This window comes from Triticum urartu, chromosome 2A, assembly GCF_056163025.1.
Source record: "Triticum urartu cultivar PI428250 chromosome 2A, HENAU_Tu73, whole genome shotgun sequence".
Lineage (NCBI taxonomy): Eukaryota > Viridiplantae > Streptophyta > Magnoliopsida > Poales > Poaceae > Triticum > Triticum urartu.
The window spans coordinates 764,874,953-764,897,607 of NC_141874.1; the positions used below are offsets into that span (position 1 = coordinate 764,874,953).

General features: G+C 45.2%; 1 pseudogene; it reads right to left on the bottom strand.

Annotated features, from left to right (window-relative positions):
• Positions 1–391: 391 nt before the first annotated feature.
• Positions 392–20,868, bottom strand: LOC147988053 (uncharacterized; annotated as a pseudogene).
• Positions 20,869–22,655: the final 1,787 nt, after the last annotated feature.

The following is a 22,655-nucleotide window of genomic DNA, read 5'->3' on the forward strand; positions in this document are numbered from 1 at the left end:
ATGGTGAATATCTTGAGCACCTTGCTTGCATAAGGGGCATTGCGGCAAGACTTCAATATCCCTTTCCCGAAAAAAAAAATCCCTAGCTGCCAAATACATGCAGCTCTTCTCTATTGTTATATATTTGTTACATGAAGTCAAATAATTTAACGTCTCCCTCGAAGAATTTAAAACCAAACCTACAATGGGCACCTTTTGCTGTGTTGCAATTTGATGGCAAAAGGAAGCATCCAAAATTGCTTTCTAAGCACTCCAGCAAAAAACATATGTCGTGTATAGATTCGCAAAAAAAAACATATGTAGTGTATAATGCGCATAAACTATTTAATTTTAGCTTCAACCTTGCAATTTAACCCACCCAACAAGCAAGGGAATCAATCATGATATCGACCTATCGTGAAATGCACGGTGTGAACCACTCCAGCCAGCTGTGGTCCGTCCAGAGGCCATCGACCTCCACCACCGTGCCACCCTTGAGGCTCAACACCACGACGCCTCCGTGGGCGGCATAGTAGACACAGCCGGCCCTGAGCTCCGGGTGCTCCCTCGTCGACACACGCAACGAACCCTTCGTCTCGACGAACAGCGCAGCGTCACCAATGTCGTTCGTCTCCATCCACTCCTTGGCACCCGCGCCGAGGACCTGCACCTTGAAGGACAATGGTGTCCGCCAACCCGTGGTCTCCTTGGTCTTGAGCACGACCATCAGCCTTCCGCCCGGCGTCACCACGAGGTACTTGCAGTTGTCCGTGTCGCCGGCACCAGCCGAAGCGCTGGCTCGACCACCGTGCTCGCGAACATGGTGTCAGCATCCTGCTGCCGCCACTCCAACATCTTGCCCGAGCATGTGATCGAGTAGAACATGCCCTGGTGGTGGACAGCATCCTCAACACCGTCAGGCGAGGGCCCCAGACTCCACGGGTCGGCTTTCGACGAGGCGACGGGCTCGACGCCATCGCGCGGGGGTGCAAGCCTCCACGAGCCGCCCCCCGCCATCGCAAAGGCGACGGCACCGTACCCCGGCCCCGTGATCAGCATGGCTATGGCGCCGGAGTCAAAGAGGACGACCTTGCGGTAGAGGCAGCAGCGCAATGTATCGGCGCTCATCGTCACGGGGCCGTAGGAGCGCAGCGGGGGCCCCCTGAAGAACCACTCCAGGTCAAGCTTCAAGCAGGGCTTCTCCCCGTCGGTCGTGGCGTGGAGGCAGGGGATGGTGGTGATGGCCGGGAGCGAGCGCCGCTCGCCGATGACAGGGTTGAGGAGGCGCAGCCGGGCCCGGTCATCGGCGGTGACGAGCCACCCGCGGGAGGGTGAGGAGCCCATGATGATGTGGTCGAGCAGCGTGGGTTTCAGGGCGCGCACGGAGATGGCGCGGCGTTCGGAGAGGGAGAATAGCGTGGCGGTCTCCGGGGTGTCGCCGGGAAGGACGAGACAGGGCGCTTCCGGCCTGAATGCGTCGCGCGAGGAGCGGAAGGCTGCGGCCAAGGTGAGGCGGTCTAGAAGGTTCAGGCGGCCGTGGATGTTGGCTAGCATGTCCAAAGGGAGGTTGGCGCACTAGTAGAAAAAGGGTCAAATGTGAAGCACATTAGTGCCGATTTGAATTTGAGCCGGCACTAATGTGACCATTAGTGTCGGTTCCAACGGCTAGGCGGGCGGGCATCATTAGTACCGGTTCGTGGGTAACCTTTAGTACCGGTTCATGCCACGAACCGGTACTAATGAGGCTGTGTCAGGCTATGGTCAGTCTGGGGCCCCCACGAAGACCTTTAGTACCGGTTCATGCCATGAACCGGTACTATAGTTTCTTTGTAAGCTGATTTTTAGTCCCACCTCGCCAAGAGAGAGGCAGTATAAGCGGTTTATAAGCCGTGAGTGCACAGACAATGACGAAGAGTTGCAATGCTCACCTACATGTTGATTAGCTTCAAGCCTTGCGGAATAGCATAGATTGCACTGAGCTATGTGCAGTGCAGTCTACACTATTCCGAATGGCTTGAAGCAAATTAACCAGCATTGCACCTCTTTTTTATTTTTAGTAACTTATTTGAACTCTGGACTTCTTTTGTGTTCAGTATGCAGCATACAAAGCGACGTCATCAATTTCCAACATGTTCTGGCATCATTTGTTGTTTTTCGGTCATTTACCTAATTGTTTAGAGAGCTAAATGACCGTGAAATTGAAAATCACTACAAAATGAATCCTGAAAATGTTGAAACTTGGCATGGTATCATCATATCACCCGCATAGCATGCGCGAAAGAGTAGAGAGGGTCACGGCAAAAACTGGATGCACTTCGTGTACAAACTGGACAAATTCTTTCAGAGTATCAGAGTTTCGGACGAGAACTCATCTGTTACATGGCCACTTCAATGTTTTTTAAACTTATTTGAACTCCGGACTTCTTTTGTGTTCAGTATGCAGTATTTAAAGCAACGTCATCAATTTCCAACATGTTCTGACATCATTTGTTGTTTTTCGGTCATTTACCTAATTGTTTAGAGAGCTAAATGACCGTGAAATTAAAAATCACTACAAAATGAATCCTGAAAATGTTGAAACTTGGCATGGTATCATCACATCACCCGCATAGCATGCGCGAAAGAGTAGAGAGGGTCACGGCAAAAACTGGACGCACTTCGTGTACAAACTGGACAAACTCTTTCAGAGTATCAGGGTTTCGGACGAGAACTCATCTGTTACATGGCCACTTCAATATTTTTTAAACTTATTTGAACTCCGGACTTCTTTTGTGTTCAGTATTGTAACACCCTCGATGCGACTATAGCTCCCACGTGTCGAGGCACGACTTAGAGACATAATCGCATTGAAGGCATATGTCGCAAGTTAGGCAATCTTCACAACATCCCATGTAATATGAATAATAAAGGGGAGAACATAGTTGGCTTACACTCGCCACGTCACATCAAAGTACATAAATAACATTACATCATCCAAAACACTCATGGCCCGACTACGGCGCCAAAATAGAAGAAAACTCAACATGCGACAACGGTCCCAATCACCCCCAACTGGGCACCACTACTGATCATCGGGAAAGGAAACGTAGTATCGTTGAGAGTCTTCGTCGAACTCCCACTTGAACTCATACGCGTCTCCTGGAGCGGAATCATCACCCCCAACTGGGCACCACTACTGATCATCGGGAAAGGAAACGTAGTATCGTTGAGAGTCTTCGTCGAACTCCCACTTGAACTCATACGCGTCTCCTGGAGTGGAATCATCGGGCCCTGCATCTGGTGTAATAGTAATCTGTGAGCCACAGGGACTCAGCAATCTCGCACCCTCGCGATCAAGACTATTTAAGCTTATAGGAAAGGAAAGGCAAATATATGTGGAGCTGCAGCAAGCGACTAGCATATATGGTGGCTAACTTATTCGCAAAGGAGAGCGAGAAGAGGAGGCAAAGCGCGAGCGAGAAACTAGAGAGCAACCTGCGCAAACATTACTCCAACACCGTGTCCACTTCCCGGACTCCGCCGAGAAGAGTCCATCACGGTAACACACTCAGTTGATTCATTTTAATTAATTAAGGTTCAAGTCATCTACAACCGGACATTAACAAATTCCCATCTACCCATAACCGCGGGCACGGCTTTCAAAAGTTCAATCCCTGCAGGGGAGTCCCAACTTAGCCCATAACAAGCTCTCACGGTCAACGAAGGAATAGACCTCCTCCCAAGACGTTCCGATCAGACTCGGTATCTCGGTAACTCAAGACACTTCGACAGGTTAAAACAAGACCAGCAACACCGCCCGAATGTGCCGACAAATCCCGATAGGAGCTACACATATCTCTTTCTCAGGGCACACTCAGATAGGTCAAGCTACGAGTAAAACCAACCCTCAAGTTTCCCCGAGGTGGCCCCGCAGGCTGCCCGGTTCGGACCAACACTCAGAGGGAGCACTGGCCCGGGGGGGGGGTTTAAAATAAGATGACCCTTGGGCTCCGGTAACCCAAGGGAAAAAGAGGCTAGGTGGAGAATGGTAAACCAATGTTGGGCATTGCTGGAAAAGTTTTAATCAAGGCGAACTATCAAGGGGTTCCCATTATAACCCAACCGCGTAAGGAACGCAAAATCCGGGAACATAACACCAATATGACGGAAACTAGGGCGGCAAGAGTGGAACAAAACACTAGGCGAGAGGCCGAGCCTTCCACCCTTTACCAAGTATATAGATGCATTAAGATAACATAGCAATATAATGATATCCCAACAAGTAAATAAATGTTCCAACAAGGAACGGCTCCAATCTTCACCTGCAACTAGCAACGCTATAAGAGGGGCTGAGCAAAGCGGTAACATAGCCAATCAACGGTTTGCTAGGACATGGTGGGTTAGAGGTTTAACAAGGCAATTGGGAGGCTGACAAGCAAAAGTTAGGCATCGTAGCATTGGCAAGCAAAAGAGCGAGCAAACTAGCATAGCAAAGATAGTAGTGATTTCGAGGGTATGATCATCTTGCCTGCACAGTTGTCAGAGTTGACTGGATCCTCACAAGCAAACTCAACGGGCTCCTCGGTAGCGAACTCATCTCCCGGCTCTACCCAAACAAGACAAACAAGCAACAAGGACAAAATCAACCACATGCAAGGATCAAGCGATACGATGCAATGATGATATGCTATGCGGGATGCGATGCGGGATGCAAAATGCAAGATATGACAGGAAATGCATGAACCTGGCCTCAACTTGGAATTCCAAGGGTGCCACTGGAAAGATGAGATGAAATCGCTTGAAAACGATATAAAGAACGCCGGAATCGGAGTTACGGTTTGGAAATGGCAAGCGTTTTAAGAATGCCACCGGTCTGCAATTAACATCAAGTAGGCATCTAAATACAATGAGATGGACATGCTACAGCCACCAAACATGACAACAAAATACATGGAAGGGATGCACACAAGATACTTAACAAAAGTCTAGCACTGAGCTACGGCCAATTCATCCATTATGAGGTTCAAACAAGCATGTCAAAAACACAAATGCAAAACAGATTTCAGACTTAGTGAAATTAACACTTGTCTGAAATTTCAGATCACGAAGCCCTCTTCGGAGCAGCAAAACAACATGATACATGACCTGATTAAGACAAGTAAGAACATGGCATGGAGCTACTCAACAAGCTTAACAAAAGACCCAAAGTGACCTGGGGCCAAAAGGGTTCACAAAATATACTAACGGGCACACGAACATAACTAAAACACAATCAGTTTTCAGACTTAGTGAAAACTGAGACATGCTGAAATATAACTCACGAAGGCATGTAAACGAGCTCGATGCACTCACTACGGTGCAAGTCATGGCAAGGCAAGCATACATCCATTAAAAAGGCACAAAATGCTAGCTATAAATGGCAAGAACAATGGCATAGCATGCACGGATCAACTACAGTAACATCGGCAAAAACACAAACAAGTTGACGATCTGCCGAGATTCACAACGAAGCAAAAGTAGAGCTCGATTGACTCACTCTAGGTTGCTTCATAATTGCAAGTAAAGACACGGGTGGATAGAGCATAACATGATTAACAAAACTCCTTTACTGATTATCCTCAAAAGAGGCACGGATCACTAGGAAACAAGCTGAACATATGGCATCATGAACTAAATAATCCCAGACTTAGTGAAAACTACTAAGTCCCTGAAAACAGATTTACCGGGTGCCTCACTTTGCAAGCTTGCACAAGTCACCACACAAATCCTAAAAATGCATGGGTTGCACCTTTGGAAAGATAACAAAATGCTTAACAAAACATATGAAGGACTCACAGGCATAGCACGCACACAACAATCATGGCAAAAATGACAAAAGTCTAAGATGAACTAGCAGATCTGACAATTAACTCACGAAGCCTCCTTCTAACAGCATTTCGGGCATCAAGATGAGCTCAAATGAAAATGATGCAATGGAATGAAATGATGTACTCGTCGAGACGAACATTTTGATATACTCTATGTCCAAATCGGAGCTACGGATGCAAAGTTACAGAAGGTCAAAGTATGCACAAAATTATAAGGGAGAGGGGAAAAAGTCAACCCAGATCTAGGGTTCCTCGCGGGCGCGCGAACCGAGGCGAGATCCGAGCTCGCCGGAGAAGACCTGTTCGCCGGAGATGGTGGCCGCCGAGGGAAGGAGAAGCCGGGGCGGCTCCGACCGGCGTGGATGCGGCGGCGGCGGCGCGTGGAGGCGGCGGTCGGTGGCGGTGGTGCCCGAGGCGGCGGCGAGGCGAGGTGGTGCGGCGCGGCGGCGGCGGCAGCCGGGCGCGAGGAGGCGAAGGACGGCGGCGGGGCGGATCGGCGTCGGGGACAAGGTCCCGGGCGGTGGCGACGGTGGCCCGGGCCTCGGGGGCCCAACGCGGGCCGGGCGGGCCGCGCGGGGAGGCGCCGGCGGGGAGGCCACGTGGCGGGAGGAGAGTGGCTGAGGCGGCGGCGGACGGACACGTCCGGCTCGCGCGGACGTTGTCCGGCGGCGGCGGAGAGGTTTTTTTTTAGGGTTTCGTGGGGGAGGAGATCCAAAAACGGAGGGGGTGTATTTATAGGCATAAGTGGAGCTAGGAGAGTCCAAATAAGGTGCGGTTTTCGACCACGCGATCGTGATCGAACGCTCTAGATGATGGAGCAGAGTTTGGTGGGTTTTGGGCCAAATTGGAGGGGTGTTGGGCTGCAACACACACGAGGCCTTTTCGGTCCCTCGGTTAACCGTTGGAGTATCAAGCGAAGTCCAAATGATACGAAACTTGACAGGCGGTCTACCGGTAGTAAACCAAGGCCGCATGACAAGTCTCGGTCCAATCCGGAAATGTTTAAACCCCACACACGAAAGAAAACTAGAAATGACCACCGGAGGAGAACGAAGCGCCGGAATGCAAAACGGACAACGGGGAAAATGCTCGAATGCATGAGATGAACACGTATGCAAATGCAATTCACATGATGACATGATATGAGATGCATGACAAAGAAAACAACACACGGAGACAAAGACCCGAACCCGAGAAATAAATATAACTTAACGCCGGAAACGGCAAGAGTTGGAGTACAAATTAGAAAAGTTATATCCGGGGCGTTACAAGTATGCAGCATTCAAAGCGACGTCATCAATTTCCAACATTTCTGACATCATTTGTTGTTTTTCGGTCATTTACCTAATTGTTTTAGAGAGCTAAATGACCGTGAAATTAAAAATCACTACAAAATGAATCCTGAAAATGTTGAAACTTGGCATGGTATCATCATATCACCCGCATAGCATGCGCGAAAAAGTAGAGAGGGTCACGGCAAAAACTGGACGCACTTCATGTACAAACTGGACAAACTCTTTCAGAGTATCAGGGTTTCGGACGAGAACTCATCTGTTACATGGCCACTTCAATGTTTTTTAAATTTTTTGTGTTGGAAATATGCCCTAGAGGCAATAATAAATTTATTATTATTATATTTCCTTGTTCATGATAATCGTTTATTATCCATGCTATAATTGTATTGATAGGAAACTCAGATACATGTGTGGATACATAGACAACACCATGTCCCTAGTAAGCCTCTAGCTCGTTGATCAATAGATGGTTATGGTTTCCTGACCATGGACATTGGATGTCATTGATAACGGGATCACATCATTAGGAGAATAATGTGATGGACAAGACCCAATCCTAAGCCTAGCACAAAGATCGTGTAGTTCGTATGCTAAAGCTTTTCTAATGTCAAGTATCATTTCCTTAGACCATGAGATTGTGCAACTCCCGGATACCGTAGGAGTGCTTTGGGTGTGCCAAACGTCACAACGTAACTGGGTGGCTACAAAGGTACACTACGGGTATCTCCGAAAGTGTCTGTTGGGTTGGCACGAATCGAGACTGGGATTTGTCACTCCGTGTAAACGAAGAGGTATCTCTGGGCCCACTCGGTAGGACATCATCATAATGTGCACAATGTGACCAAGGAATTGATCACGGGATGATGTGTTACGGAACGAGTAAAGAGACTTGCCGGTAACGAGATTGAACAAGGTATCGGGATACCGACGATCGAATCTCGGGCAAGTATCGTACCGATAGACAAAGGGAATTGTATACGGGGTTGATTAAGTCCTTGACATCGTGGTTCATCCGATGAGATCATCGTGGAACATGTGGGAGCCAACATGGGTATCCAGATCCCGCTGTTGGTTATTGAACGGAGAGTCATCTCGGTCATGTCTGCATGTCTCCCGAACCCGTAGGGTCTACACACTTAAGGTTCGGTGATGCTAGGGTTATAGAGATATTAGTATGCGGTAACCCGGAAGTTGTTCGGAGTCCCGGATGAGATCCCGGACATCACGAGAAGTTCCGGAATGGTCCGGAGGTAAAGAATTATATATAGGAAGTGCTATTTCGGCCATCGGGACAAGTTTCGGGGTCACCGGTATTGTACCGGGACCACCGGAAGGGTCCCGGGGGTCCACCGGGTGGGGCCACCTGCCCCGGGGGGCCACATGGGCTGTAGGGGGTGCGCCTTGGCCTACATGGGCCAAGGGCACCAGCCCCAAGAGGCCCATGCGCCAAGAGAAGAGAAAAAGGGGAAAGTCCTAAAAGGGGAAGGCACCTCCGAGGTGCCTTGGGGAGGATGGACTCCGCCCCCCCCCCCTTGGCCGCACCCTTCCTTGGAGGAAGGGGCAAGGGCTGTGCCTCCCCCCTCTCCCGTGGCCCTATATATAGTGGGGAAAAGGAGGGGCAACAAGACCTTAGGCCTGGCACCTCCCTCTCCCTCCCATGACACATCTACCTCCTCCCGCAGCGCTTGGCGAAGCCCTGTTGGAATCCCGCTGCTTCCACCACCACGCCGTCGTGCTGTTGGATCTCCATCAACCTCTCCTCCCCCCTTGCTGGATCAAGAAGGAGGATACGTCGCTGCTCCGTACGTGTGTTGAACGCGGAGGTGCCGTCCGTTCGGCGCTAGGATCATCGGTGATTTGGATCACGACGAGTACGACTCCATCAACCCCGTTCTCTTGAACGCTTCCGCATAGCGATCTACAAGGGTATGTAGATGCACTCACCTTCCCCTCGTTGCTGGTTTCTCCATAGATAGATCTTGGTGACACGTAGGAAAATTTTGAATTTATGCTACGTTCCCCAACAGTGGCATCATGAGCTAGGTCTATGCGTAGTTTCTATGCACGAGTAGAACACAAAGTAGTTGTGGGCGTTGATTTTGTTCAATATGCTTGTCGTTACTAGTCTTATCTTGATTCGGCGGCATCGTGGGATGAAGCGGCCCGGACCGACCTTACACGTACTCTTACGTGAGACTGGTTCCACCGACGAACATGCACTAGTTGCATAAGGTGGCTAGCGGGTGTCTGTCTCTCCCACTTTAGTCGGATCGGATTCGATGAAAAGGGTCCTTATGAAGGGTAAATAGCAATTGGCATATCACGTTGTGGTCTTTGCGTAGGTAAGAAACGTTCTTGCTAGAAACCCATAGCAGCCACGTAAAACATGCAAACAACAATTAGAGGACGTCTAACTTGTTTTTGCAGGGTATGCTATGTGATGTGATATGGCCAAAAGGATGTGATGAATGATATATGTGATGTATGAGATTGATCATGTTCTTGTAATAGGAATCACGACTTGCATGTCGATGAGTATGACAACCGGCAGGAGCCATAGGAGTAAAACATGCAAACAACAATTAGAGGACGTCTAACTTGTTTTTGCAGGGTATGCTATGTGATGTGATATGGCCAAAAGGATGTGATGAATGATATATGTGATGTATGAGATTGATCATGTTCTTGTAATAGGAATCACGACTTGCATGTCGATGAGTATGACAACCGGCAGGAGCCATAGGAGTTGTCTTAATTTATTTATGACCTGCGTGTCAACATAAACGTCATGTAATTACTTTACTTTATTGCTAACCGTTAGCTGTAGTAGTAGAAGTAATAGATGACGTGACAACTTCATGGAGACACGATGATGGAGATCATGGTGTCATGCCAGTGACGATGATGATCATGGAGCCCCAAGATGGAGATCAAAGGAGCTATATGATATTGGCCATATCATGTCACTATTATTTGATTGCATGTGATGTTTATCATGTTTATACATCTTGTTTGCTTAGAACGACGGTAGTAAATAAGATGATCCCTCGTTAAAATTTCAAGAAAGTGTTCCCCCTAACTGTGCACCGCTGCGACAGTTCGTAGTTTCGAAGCACCACGTGATGATCGGGTGTATAGATTCTTACGTTCACATACAACGGGTGTAAGACAGATTTACACATGCAAACACTTAGGTTGACTTGACGAGCCTAGCATGTACAGACATGGCCTCGGAACACAGAAGACCGAAAGGTCGAGCATGAGTCGTATTGTAGATACGATCAACATGAAGATGTTCACCGATGATGACTAGTCCGTCTCACGTGATGATCGGACATGGCCTAGTTGACTCGGATCATGTAATCACTTAGACGACTAGAGGGATGTCTATCTGAGTGGGAGTTCATAAGATGAACTTAATTATCCTGAACATAGTCAAAAAGTCTTCACAAATTATGTCGTAGCTCGCGCTTTAGTTCTACTGTTTAGATATGTTCCTAGAGAAAATTTAGTTGAAAGTTGATAATAGCAATTATGCGGACTAGGTCCGTAAACTGAGGATTATCCTCATTGCTTCATAGAAGGCTTATGTCCTTAATGCACCGCTCAGTGTGCTGAACCTCGAACGTTGTCTATGGATGTTGCGAACATCTGACATACACATTTTGATAACTACGTGATAGTTCAGTTAAATGGTTTAGAGTTGTGGCACCGAAGACGTTTTGAAACGTCGCGAAACATATGAGATGTTTCGAGGGCTGAAATTGGGATTTCAGGCTCGTGCCCACGTCAAGAGGTATAAGACCTCCGACGATTTTCTTAGCCTACAAACTAAGGAGAAAAGCTCAATTGTTGTGCTTGTGCTCAGATTGTCTGAGTACAACAATCGCTTGAATCGAGTGGGAGTTGATCTTCCAGATGAAATAGTGATGGTTCTCCGAAGTCATTACCACCAAGCTGCTATAGCTTCGTGATGAACTATAACATATCAAGGACATATATGATGATCTTTGAGATATTCGTGATGTTTGACACCACAAAAGTAGAAATCAAGAAGGAGCATCAATTGTTGATGGTTGGTGAAACCACTAGTTTCAAGAAGGGCAAGGGCAAGAAGGGATACTTCATGAAACGGCAAATCAGCTGCTGCTCTAGTGAAGAAACCCAAGGTTGAACCCAAACCCGAGACTAAGTGCTTCTGTAATAAGGGGAACAGCCACTGGAGCAGAATTACCCTAGATACTTGGTAGATGAGAAGGCTGGCAAGGTCGATAGAAGTATATTGGATATACATTGTGTTGATGTGTACTTTACTAGTACTCCTAGTAGCACCAGGGTATTAGATACCGGTTCGGTTGCTAAGTGTTAGTAACTCAAAATAAAAGCTACGGAATAAATGGAGACTAGCTAAAGGTGAGATGACGATATGTGTTGGAAGTGTTTCCAATGTTGATATGATCAAGCATCGCACGCTCCCTCTACCATCGAGATTGGTGTTAAACCTGAATAATGGTTATTTGGTGTTTGCGTTGAGCATAGACATGATTGGATTATGTCTATCGCAATACGGTTATTCTTTTAAGGAGAGAGTAATGGTTACTCTGTTTATTTGAATAATACCTTCAATGGTCTTACACCTAAAATGAATGGTTTATTGAATCTCGATCGTAGTGATACACATGTTCATGCCAAAAGATAGAAATGATAGTACCACCTACTTGTGGCACTGCCACTTAAGTCATATCGGTATAAAACGCATGAAGAAGCTCCATGTTGATGGATCTTTGGTCTCACTCGTTTTTGAAAAGTTTGAGACATGCGAACCATGTCTATTGGTGTATATGCATGAAGAAACTCCATGCAAATGGATCGTTTGGACTCACTTGGTTCTGAATCACTTGATACATGCAAATCATACCACATGGGCAAGATGACTGAAAGCCTCGTTTTCAGTAAAATGGAACTAGAAAGCAACTTGTTGGAAGTAATACATTTTGATGTGTGCAGTCCAATGAGTGCTGAGGCATGTAGTGGATATCGTTGTGTTCTTACTTCACAGATGATTTGAGTAGATGTTGAGTATATTTACTTGATGAATCACGAGTCTGAATTATTGAAAGGTTCAAGTAATTTCAGGATGAAGTTGAAAGATCGTCGTGACAAGACGATGAAGTATCTATGATATGATCATAGAGATGAATATCTGAATTACGAGTTTGGCACAGAATTGAGACATTGTGGAAATTGTTTCACAACTAATACAGCCTGGAACACCATAGTGTGATGGTGTGTCCGAACATCATAACCGCACCCTATTGGATATGATGCATACCATGATGTCTCTTATCGAATTACCACGATAGTTTATGGGTTAGGCATTAGAGACAACCACATTCACTTTAAATAGGGCACCACATAATTCCGATGAGATGACACCGTATGAACTATGGTTTAGAGAAAACTAAGCTGTCATTTCTTAAAAGTTTGGGGCTGCGACGCTTATGTGAAAAAGTTTCAGGCTGATAAGCTCGAACCCAAAGCGGATAAATGCATCTTCATAGGACACCCAAAACAGTTGGGTATACCTCCTGTCTCAGATCCGAAAGCAATAAGGGATTGTTTCTAGAATCGGGTCCTTTCTCGAGGAAAAGTTTCTCTCGAAAGAATTGAGTGGGAGGATGGTGGAGACTTGATGAGGTTATTAAACCGTCTCTTCAACTAGTGTGTGGCAGGGCACAGGAAGTTGTTCCTGTGGCACCTACACCAATTGAAGTGGAAGCTTGTGATAGTGATCATGAAACTTCATATCAAGTCACTACCAAACCTCGTGGGATGACAAGGATGCGTACTACTTCAGAGTGGTACGTAATCCTGTCTTGGAAGTCATGTTGCTAGACAACAATGAACCTACGAGCTATGGAGAAGCGATGGTGGGCCTGTATTCCGATAAATGGCTCGAGGCCATAAAATCCGAGAAAGGATCCATGTATGAAAACAAAGTGTAGACTTTGGCAGAACAACTCGATGGACGTAAGGCTGTTGAGTGCAGATGGATTTTAAAAGGAAGACGGACAATGATGGTAAATGTCACCATTAAGAAAGCTCGACTTGTCGTTAAGATGCTTTCCGACAAGTTCAAGGAGTTGACTGCGATGAGACTTTCTCACTCGTAGCGATGCTAAGAGTCTGTTGGAATTATATTAGCGATTACTGCATTATTTATGAAATCTTGCAGATAGGATGTCAAACATTGTTTCCTCGATGATTTTTGAGGAAAGGTTGTATGTGATACAACCGGAAGGTTTTGTCAATCCTGAAAGATGCTAATAAGTATGCAAAGCTCCAGCTATCCTTCTGAGGATTGGAGTAAGCATCTCGAAGTTGGAATGTATGCTTTGATGAGATGATCAAAGATTTTGGGTGTATACAAAGTTTATGAGAAACTTGTATTTCCAAAGAAGTGAGTGGGAGCACTATAGAATTTCTGATGAGTATATGTTGTTGACATATTGTTGATCAGAAATGACGTAGAATTTCTGGAAAGCATATAGGGTTATTTGGAAAGTGTTTTCAATGGAAAGCCTGGATTAAGCTGCTTGAGCATTGAGCATCAAGATCTATAAGGATAGATCAAAACGCTTAATGGAACTTTCAAATGAGCACATACCTTGACATGATCTTGAAGGTGTTCAAGATGGATCAGTCAAACAAGGAGTTCTTGCCTGAGTGGTAAGGTATGAAGTTAAGACTTAAAGCTCGACCACGGCAGAATAGAGAGAAAGGACGAAGGTCGTCCCCTATGCTTAAGACGTAGGCTCTACAGTATGCTATGTTGTGTACCGCGCCTGAAGTGTGCCTTGCCATGAATCAGTCAAGGGGTACAAGAGTGATCCAAGAATGGATCACAGGACAGCAGTCAAAGTTATCCTTAGTAACTAGTGGACTAAGGAAGTTTCTCGGTTATGGAGGTGGTAAAAGAGTTCGTCATAAAGGGTTACGTCGATGCAAGCTTAACACCTATCCGGATAGCTCTGAGTAGAGATACCGGATACGTATAATGGAGCAGCAATTTAGAATAGCTCCAAGTAGAACAGTTATTTGGAATAGCTCCAAATAGAACGTGGTAGCTACATCTAGGAGATGACATAGAGATTTGCGAAGTACATACGGATCTGAATGTTTCAGACCCGTTGACTAAAACCTCTCTCACAAGCAACATGATCAAACCCAGAACTCATTGAGTGTCAATCACATAGTGATGTGAACTAGATTATTGACTCTAGTAAACTCTTTGGATGTTGGTTACATGGCGATGTGACCTGTGAGTGTTAATCACATGGCGATGTGAACTAGATTATTGACTCTAGTGCAAGTGGGAGACTGTTGGAAATATGCCCTAGAGGCAATAATAAATTGATTATTATTATATTTCCTTGTTCATGATAATCGTTTATTATCCATGCTATAATTGTATTGATAGGAAACTCAGATACATGTGTGGATACATAGACAACACCATGTCCCTAGTAAGCCTCTAGCTCGTTGATCAATAGATGGTTACGGTTTCCTGACCATGGACATTGGATGTCATTGATAACGGGATCACATCATTAGGAGAATGATGTGATGGACAAGACCCAATCCTAAGCCTAGCACAAAGATCGTGTAGTTCGTATGCTAAAGCTTTTCTAATGTCAAGTATCATTTCCTTAGACCATGAGATTGTGCAACTCCCGGATACCGTAGGAGTGCTTTGGGTGTGCCAAACGTCACAACGTAACTGGGTGGCTACAAAGGTACACTACGGGTATCTCCGAAAGTGTCTGTTGGGTTGGCACGAATCGAGACTGGGATTTGTCACTCCGTGTAAACGGAGAGGTATCTCTGGGCCCACTCGGTAGGACATCATCATAATGTGCACAATGTGACCAAGGAGTTGATCACGGGATGATGTGTTACGGAACGAGTAAAGAGACTTGCCGGTAACGAGATTGAACAAGGTATCGGGATACCGACGATCGAATCTCGGGCAAGTATCGTACCGATAGACAAAGGGAATTGTATACGGGATTGATTAAGTCCTTGACATCGTGGTTCATCCGATGAGATCATCGTGGAACATGTGGGAGCCAACATGGGTATCCAGATCCCGCTGTTGGTTATTGACCGGAGAGTCAACTCGGTCATGTCTGCATGTCTCCCGAACCCGTAGGGTCTACACACTTAAGGTTCGGTGACGCTAGGGTTATAGAGATATTAGTATGCGGTAACCCGAAAGTTGTTCGGAGTCCCGGATGAGATCCCGGACGTCACTTGGAGTTCCAGAATGGTTCGGAGGTAAAGAATTATATATAGGAAGTGCTATTTCGGCCATCGGGACAAGTTTCGGGGTCACCGGTATTGTACCGGGACCACCGAAAGGGTCCCGGGGGTCCACCGGGTGGGGCCACCTGCCCCGGGGGGCCACATGGGCTGTAGGGGGTGCGCCTTGGCCTACATGGGCCAAGGGCACCAGCCCCAAGAGGCCCATGCGCCAAGAGAAGAGAAAAAGGGGAGAGTCCTAAAAGGGGAAGGCACCTCCGAGGTGCCTTGGGGAGGATGGACTCCTCCCGCCCCTTGGCCGCACCCTTCCTTGGAGGAAGGGGCAAGGGCTGCGCCTCCCCCCTCTCCCTTGGCCCTATATATAGTGGGGAAAAGGAGGGGCAACAAGACCTAAGGCCTGGCACCTCCCTCTCCCTCCCATGACACATCTACCTCCTCCCGCAGCGCTTGGCGAAGCCCTGTTGGAATCCCGCTGCTTCCACCACCACGCCATCATGCTGTTGGATCTCCATCAACCTCTCCTCCCCCCTTGCTGGATCAAGAAGGAGGAGACGTCGCTGCTCCGTACGTGTGTTGAACGCGGAGGTGCCGTCCGTTCGGCGCTAGGATCATCGATGATTTGGATCACGACGAGTACGACTCCATCAACCCCGTTCTTTTGAACGCTTCCGCGCGCGATCTACAAGGGTATGTAGATCCACTCCTCCCTCGTTGCTAGATGACTCCATAGATTGATCTTGGTGATACGTAGAAATTTTTTGAATTTATGCTACGTTCCCCAACAATTTGAACTCCGGACTTCTTTTGTGTTCAGTATGCAGCATTCAAAGCGACGTCATCAATTTCCAACATGTTCTGACATCATTTGTTGTTTTTCGGTCATTTACCTAATTGTTCTGTATGCAGCATTCAATTTCCAGAAGAAAATAAATAGAAGAAAAGAAATAATGCAGAAAATAAAAAAACTATACGAAAAAATTACTCAAAAATAAATAGAAGAAAATAAATAATGCAGAAAAGAAAAAACTATATAAAAAACTACTCAAAAATAAATAGAAGAAAATAAATAATGCAGAAAAGAAAAAACTATATAAAAAATTTGTTGGCGCGCTGCCCAGTGGGCCTGCCAGACCTAGGGTGTGCAAATGCAGGCCCAGAAGAGCCAGCAGGCTCACAGGGCAGCGCGCCCTAATTAATTAGGCTCAGAAGCCTGCTATATAGAGGAGTTTGAAGAGGTAGCCGCGGCTGGGTTTATAAACCAGTGCGGCTGCACTTCGCCCAGCGAGGTGGGACTAAACTTTGGGGTGGCAGCGCGAGGCCTTTAGTACCGGTTGGTGGCTCCAACCGGTACTAAAGATACCGGTTGGAGCCACCAACTGGTACTAAAGGCGTACCGGTTGGAGCCACCAACTGGTACTAAAGGCCTGCTCTTCCCGCCTCTTGGCCTGGCCAAAGTTGGCCTTTAGTACCGGTTGGTGGCTCCAACCGGTACTAAAGGCCTCTCCTATATATACAACACTTACGAAAATTCAGTTAGATCTCCCCACTTCTTTCGTCTCCAACCTCTCGCGCGCCGCTCAAACCTGTCCTCGCCGCCCGTCGTCCGTCGTCGTCGTCGCTGTCCCCGCCGCAGCCCTCGTCGTCGCCGTCTCACGCCGCCGCCCCGAACGCCGCGCGCCGCCGTCCGTCGTCGTCCCGCCGCGGTCCCGTACGTCTCTCGCTCTCGCGTATACCCGCCGCGCTGCCGTCCGTCGTCGTCGCACCCGGCCCGTACGGCGGCGCCCCCGCCCGTACGTACGCCCCCGCCCCCGCCCCATACGTCGGCGCCCCCGCTCGTACGTACGGGGTGGCGGCGTATGGGGCCGCACACATACACACATGCACACACATATATACGTACACACTACACACACACACACACACATACACACACACATTTTTTACTTATTTTCTGTTTTTTAGAAAAGTTAATTAGATGATCGAATGTTTGATTAATGTCGAATGTTAGATGAATTAGCTAGATAGAAAATTGTCGAACTATAGAGATTTGAACTAGTTGAATAATTAATATAACTAGTTTATTTTTAGTAAGAAAATTATCAAACTAGTTTATTTAGGTATATGAGATTTGAACTAGTTCAATAATTAATATAACTAGTTTATTTTTAGTAAGAAAATTGTCGAACTAGTTTATTTAGGTATATGAGATTTGAACTAGTTCCATAATTAATATAACTAGTTTATTTAGGTATATGAGATTTGAACTAGTTCAATAATTAATATAACTAGTTTATTTTTAGTAAGAAAATTTAGGTATCTGAGATTTGATGATCTAATTAAAATATTATTTGTTAATGAGTTTTTCTGTTTATTTAATTTTTTATATATTTTGATTTTATATAAATGTTAGATTAATGTCGAATGTTAGATGAATTAGATAGAAAAGTTAAATATATAGTAATGTCAATTGTTAGAGATGAATATAGTTAGATATATTAATGTCAAATGTTAGATGAATAAATATTTGGCTAGATATTAATTAATGTTAGATAGTAATAGGTGTTTAATGTTTCGCCTATATGAACATAGGAAATGTCATCTGACGACGAAAAAGATTTCATTATGTGCGAACACTGTGAAGACCGCCGTGGCCTGTGCGACAGAAATTTCTTTGTTGATGGTAGGCGCTTCAGCATCAAGCTGGATGAGACATTCGAAGTTGATACAGTAAGTCACTTTGTCAATTATTATTTGAATGCAAAACTTATGCTTCATTTGCTTCAACTTATAATTTTAAATTTTCACTATTCTACTAGCGCATCCCCTGCCATGCAAGAATTTTTGTCTTGGATAAGATAGGTTTTAGTGCTATAGATGATATGGAGGTAAAGAGAGTTTACTTGAAGACGGAGCATGGGTATACTTTCAGCGTCAAATTATATAATGGAGACACATACACCCATTTTGAATGCAAAACTTGGCAAGCACTATGCAAGGCTTATGCATTTGAGCCTGGTATGGTTGTCACCTTTGATATTCGTCCGGAAGATGATATTGAAGGTAATATAGACATCTGGGTCGATGTGCAAACGCCTCCAGTTCTACCATTATGTGAGTTTTTCTCAACCATGCATGCATATGTTTATGTCTTTGATACAGTTTATTCAAAAATAGTTGACAACTAATTTGTATTGTCAGCTTATTTCGGTTCAAGCAAACATGTCCGGCGCTTGGTAGACAGGACCTACTACTGCCCCGGGGCTCAACTAAGCTGCGAGGAGATAAGTCATTATGTTTCATGGCTTGAGGATCTTAATACTGTCAAGACAATTTTTTTTCCTGAACTTAGAAATGTTAGTACTCAAAACGTGCGACCAATGATGATCGTATTGAACTACGGTCACATCTATAATCGAAAGATGGTAAGATTTTAACTATTTGTCCTTAATTAGTGCATCTTTTGCATACATTATTTTTGAAGCTAAACTTTCATTGCTTAGTATATTAATTACTATACGATGTTCTTCAACAGAGACTTCCGATGACAGTTGTGCCTCAGTGAATCGAGACTAAAGGTGACATGTCAATGGTTAGCTTACGGCCAAGATATCCTACATTGCACATGAGTGCATTCAGGATTTCTGAAAGCGAAGAATGCTTAATAGTGAAAGATTGGAGCAAAATTGTTAACGATCGCTGAGAAGTACTAGGGGGCAGCAAGGAGAAGCGCAACCCAATATTAGGAGACAGATTCATCTGCATGCTCCAGTATGATGAATCAGGAGAGCTATACATGTTCTATGCTATTCTACCTGAGAGGGAGCAGCACTAGTTCATGCTCTTAATTAGTGTCTCATGTCTGTGTCCTGAACTTCGATGTTGGTGATGATTATGTTGAACTCGATGATATCTTTGCTTCTGTTACAAAGTGAATGTTTCCTCTTTAAGCTAGCCAGTGTTGGTGATGATTAGATAGCTAGCGGTAATGACTATGATGATTAAATAGTGGTAATTAGACGACTACGATGATTTTTAGCTAGCTAGAGTTTATTTATTTATTAATATGCGATGATGATGATGATGATGACTACAACTCATTATAACGTAAAACAATCCTAAATTAAATTGATAACACAAATTTAATTGAAAAATACAAAATAAAACAAAAACCCACAAACATTTAGTACCGGTTGGTGTTACCAACCGGTACTAAAGGGCTCCCGGCCCCCGGAGCTGGCTCGTGCCACGTGGTTTCTCTTTAGCACCGGTACGTGCTGAACCGGTACTAAAGGAGGGGGGGGGCTTTAGTGCCCACACTTTAGTGCCGGTTATGGAACCGGCACTAAAGGGCCTTACGAACCGGTGCTATTGCCCGGTTCTGCACTAGTGGCGGCGCTGGCGCCAGCGCCGCGGCTGCCACCGTGGACGGGAATTATACGATCAATGATCTTCTGTACGTAAACCCAGATCGTGCCCAGTTGGGCCTCAATAAGTTTTCCGGTGACACGCTATAGTAGGCCTTAAAACTGGGCTTTGCACCCAACTTAAAAATAATGTATCAATTTACCTAAAATGTCACAAAAAAACCTAACTTAAGAATAGCTCATATCAGCTAAAAAACATATAAAAAGGTTGCCATCGACAAAACAATGAACTTGCCATGGTTGTGTCAAATAGTTACCATCCGTGGCCTAATTGAGAAATTTTGGGGTCATAAAATCATGGCAAAATTATACAATCACATGACAAGTAGAGAATTCTTGTGTCTTAAATGGTCGCAAATTTAGAGAAAAGTTTTGTATTTGGTCACACAACAAATGCAGCAACTTCATCCTTCAAGAGCATGAAAAAATCTGGAAAATATTTATAGTGTGACAAGACTGATCGTAGAAATAAAATATCATAAATCAAGGCAAGTTAAGAAGGAAAAAAAACTCTGGTAAATTTGGAAAACTAAATTTTCTAAATCACGGCAAATTAAGAAAAACTGAAAAATGGTGACAAGGCAAGTTTAGGATTTTTTTTAATACAAAACATGGAAAGCTTTTTGCAAAATACGTAATGGTCACATGGCAAATCTTTAGGTGCTAACGCAACGAACGCATCTTAATAGAGTTATTAGGAGAGATATTAGAAACAGTAAAAAAATCAAATCTACCTGTTCACCTGGTCATTCACCACACACCCAGACCCGACAAATGACTAAATTAAAATCCGTTAATCGATCTTGGTTTTTACCTTTGTCTTGGTCACTTTGCTTTTCACATGTATTGAATGCAAGTATCCATGTTATTTCCCCCTCTTTCTCCCTTGCATGTGACCTCCTGGGTCCGATGGCCGAGAGCACAGCCTTGAGCTCCGACCCGTGCCCCGACTACCCCGTGGGTACCCTGGTCCGGTGCTGCCTCTCTGTGTGTGACCTCCATCGCTCGGCCGCCCACGGTGCATTCCTGCACCGCCGGTGGCGGCGTTGTGCTCCTGCCACTGGTGAGCTGGGCAATCAACCTACTATGTGTGTGTAGAAATTACTCAAAGAGGCAGAGGGGTTGACCGAGTTACCGCACGTCACTCTGTTTGGCGCATGCCACGTCGACCTGACAATTGGACCTACCTATCAGATTCGGCGTCAAATAGCTCTAATTGATCGATCACCGTTTTCGGAAAACTATGAGCACAATAGGGGCAGTTTTTTGGAAAAAAAAAACTAAATGTGGTGGCTTTCTGAATTAGAGTCCCCAATTGTGGTGTTTCTCTTGCAATTTACTCCATTTCGAAACAATGACAAGGCGGCGGAACAAACAAAAATGAACAGTTTGAATGAACCTAGCAAACCAAATTCCTTTCCTTACTTCTGAAACCCCAACCATTGTCTCAAACCAAAAGATGATAGCATGACTGAACCTAATGAAACAATAGACCGATGAAAATACAAAATCAATTGAGTGTCTGTATTGGAGGGCTCCGTATTGAATTTGGTGGAATACCAATTTAGTCATGAAACTGTAATGGGTACAATATGAATTCCTTTGTTTGGTTGGTCGTTGAATTGAAGCATGGAATCCTAGTTAGGTTTCAATTCCAAATCATGTTTGGATGGCAAACTTTGGAATTGCATATTGACATGCTTTGCTCTACATGTATCAAATGAAATGTTCGCAACATATTTGATTGAAAACTGACATATATTGTTTACTTCTGAGGCTTTGGTTTCATCACCAGCTAAATCTACACAATACTAGGTGTCATTCTATAAGAATGGGTTTACATTCCCTATCCCCCCCCCCCCCCCCCCCCGGCGGGCTCAACATAGTTTCTGCCGTTGACTGCAACCAATTCCTTTTAATTTTTTTGCCAATCCTGGAAAACTATTGCAGGTTGTTAACTTGGTTGCAGTTCGCAATAATTATAACTACACTTCTCTTCAGTTTACTTCTGAATTAAACTTGTTAATCCAGCAACCTCACAAGGTATTAATCAATTCATTATATTTTCAGACTGAAATATGATCGGTAGCGTCGAGATCTCAGCCCTTCAAAACTACTACATTGAAATAGCTAGTATGCCCTTACTTTTGAAACATGAAGCAAACACAAAAGAGTAGTCTGAACCCTACTGCAAACAAAATTGTTTCCCTTATTCTGAAACCCCAAACGCTGTCTTGGAAAAATGTGCACCAGCTCTTGGAAAAAGCGCGCCATCAAAGAAATTCTATAGCACCGTGAGTATAGTGAAGCTCAATTTTGTGTTCCTTCGACACGCATTTGTTTCATTGCTTGATTTTGACTGGACAAATGTGTGTCTGATCATTTTCTTTGCTTTCGTCCCAGGTGGCTGAGCTGCGCCGAGGGGAGAGGGGCAGAGTGTCAGTCAATAAGAATGGGTCTACATTCCCTATTGTTTGTCTTATGTGCTTCCTTTTACAGCGTGTTTGGTTAGAACGAGGAAAGGGAATGGGAGTTTACAGGTGGGAGTTTAGTAGGGGATTAGGCGTGGGAAGTTGAATTTTAGTTCCAATCCCATGTTTGGTGTGTGGCGGGAATTAGGAAAGGGAATTTGAGAGAAAATAACTTTCCATGTGAATTAACAGGGGGGAGGCTGGGAAGAGATACGTGGGAATTGACCTCCTTAATCCCCCTTCCCCATTCCACCTCAATTCCCTTGCCCTCCAACCAAACAATGAAATATATGTCACGTACCTCTTAAATTCCAATTC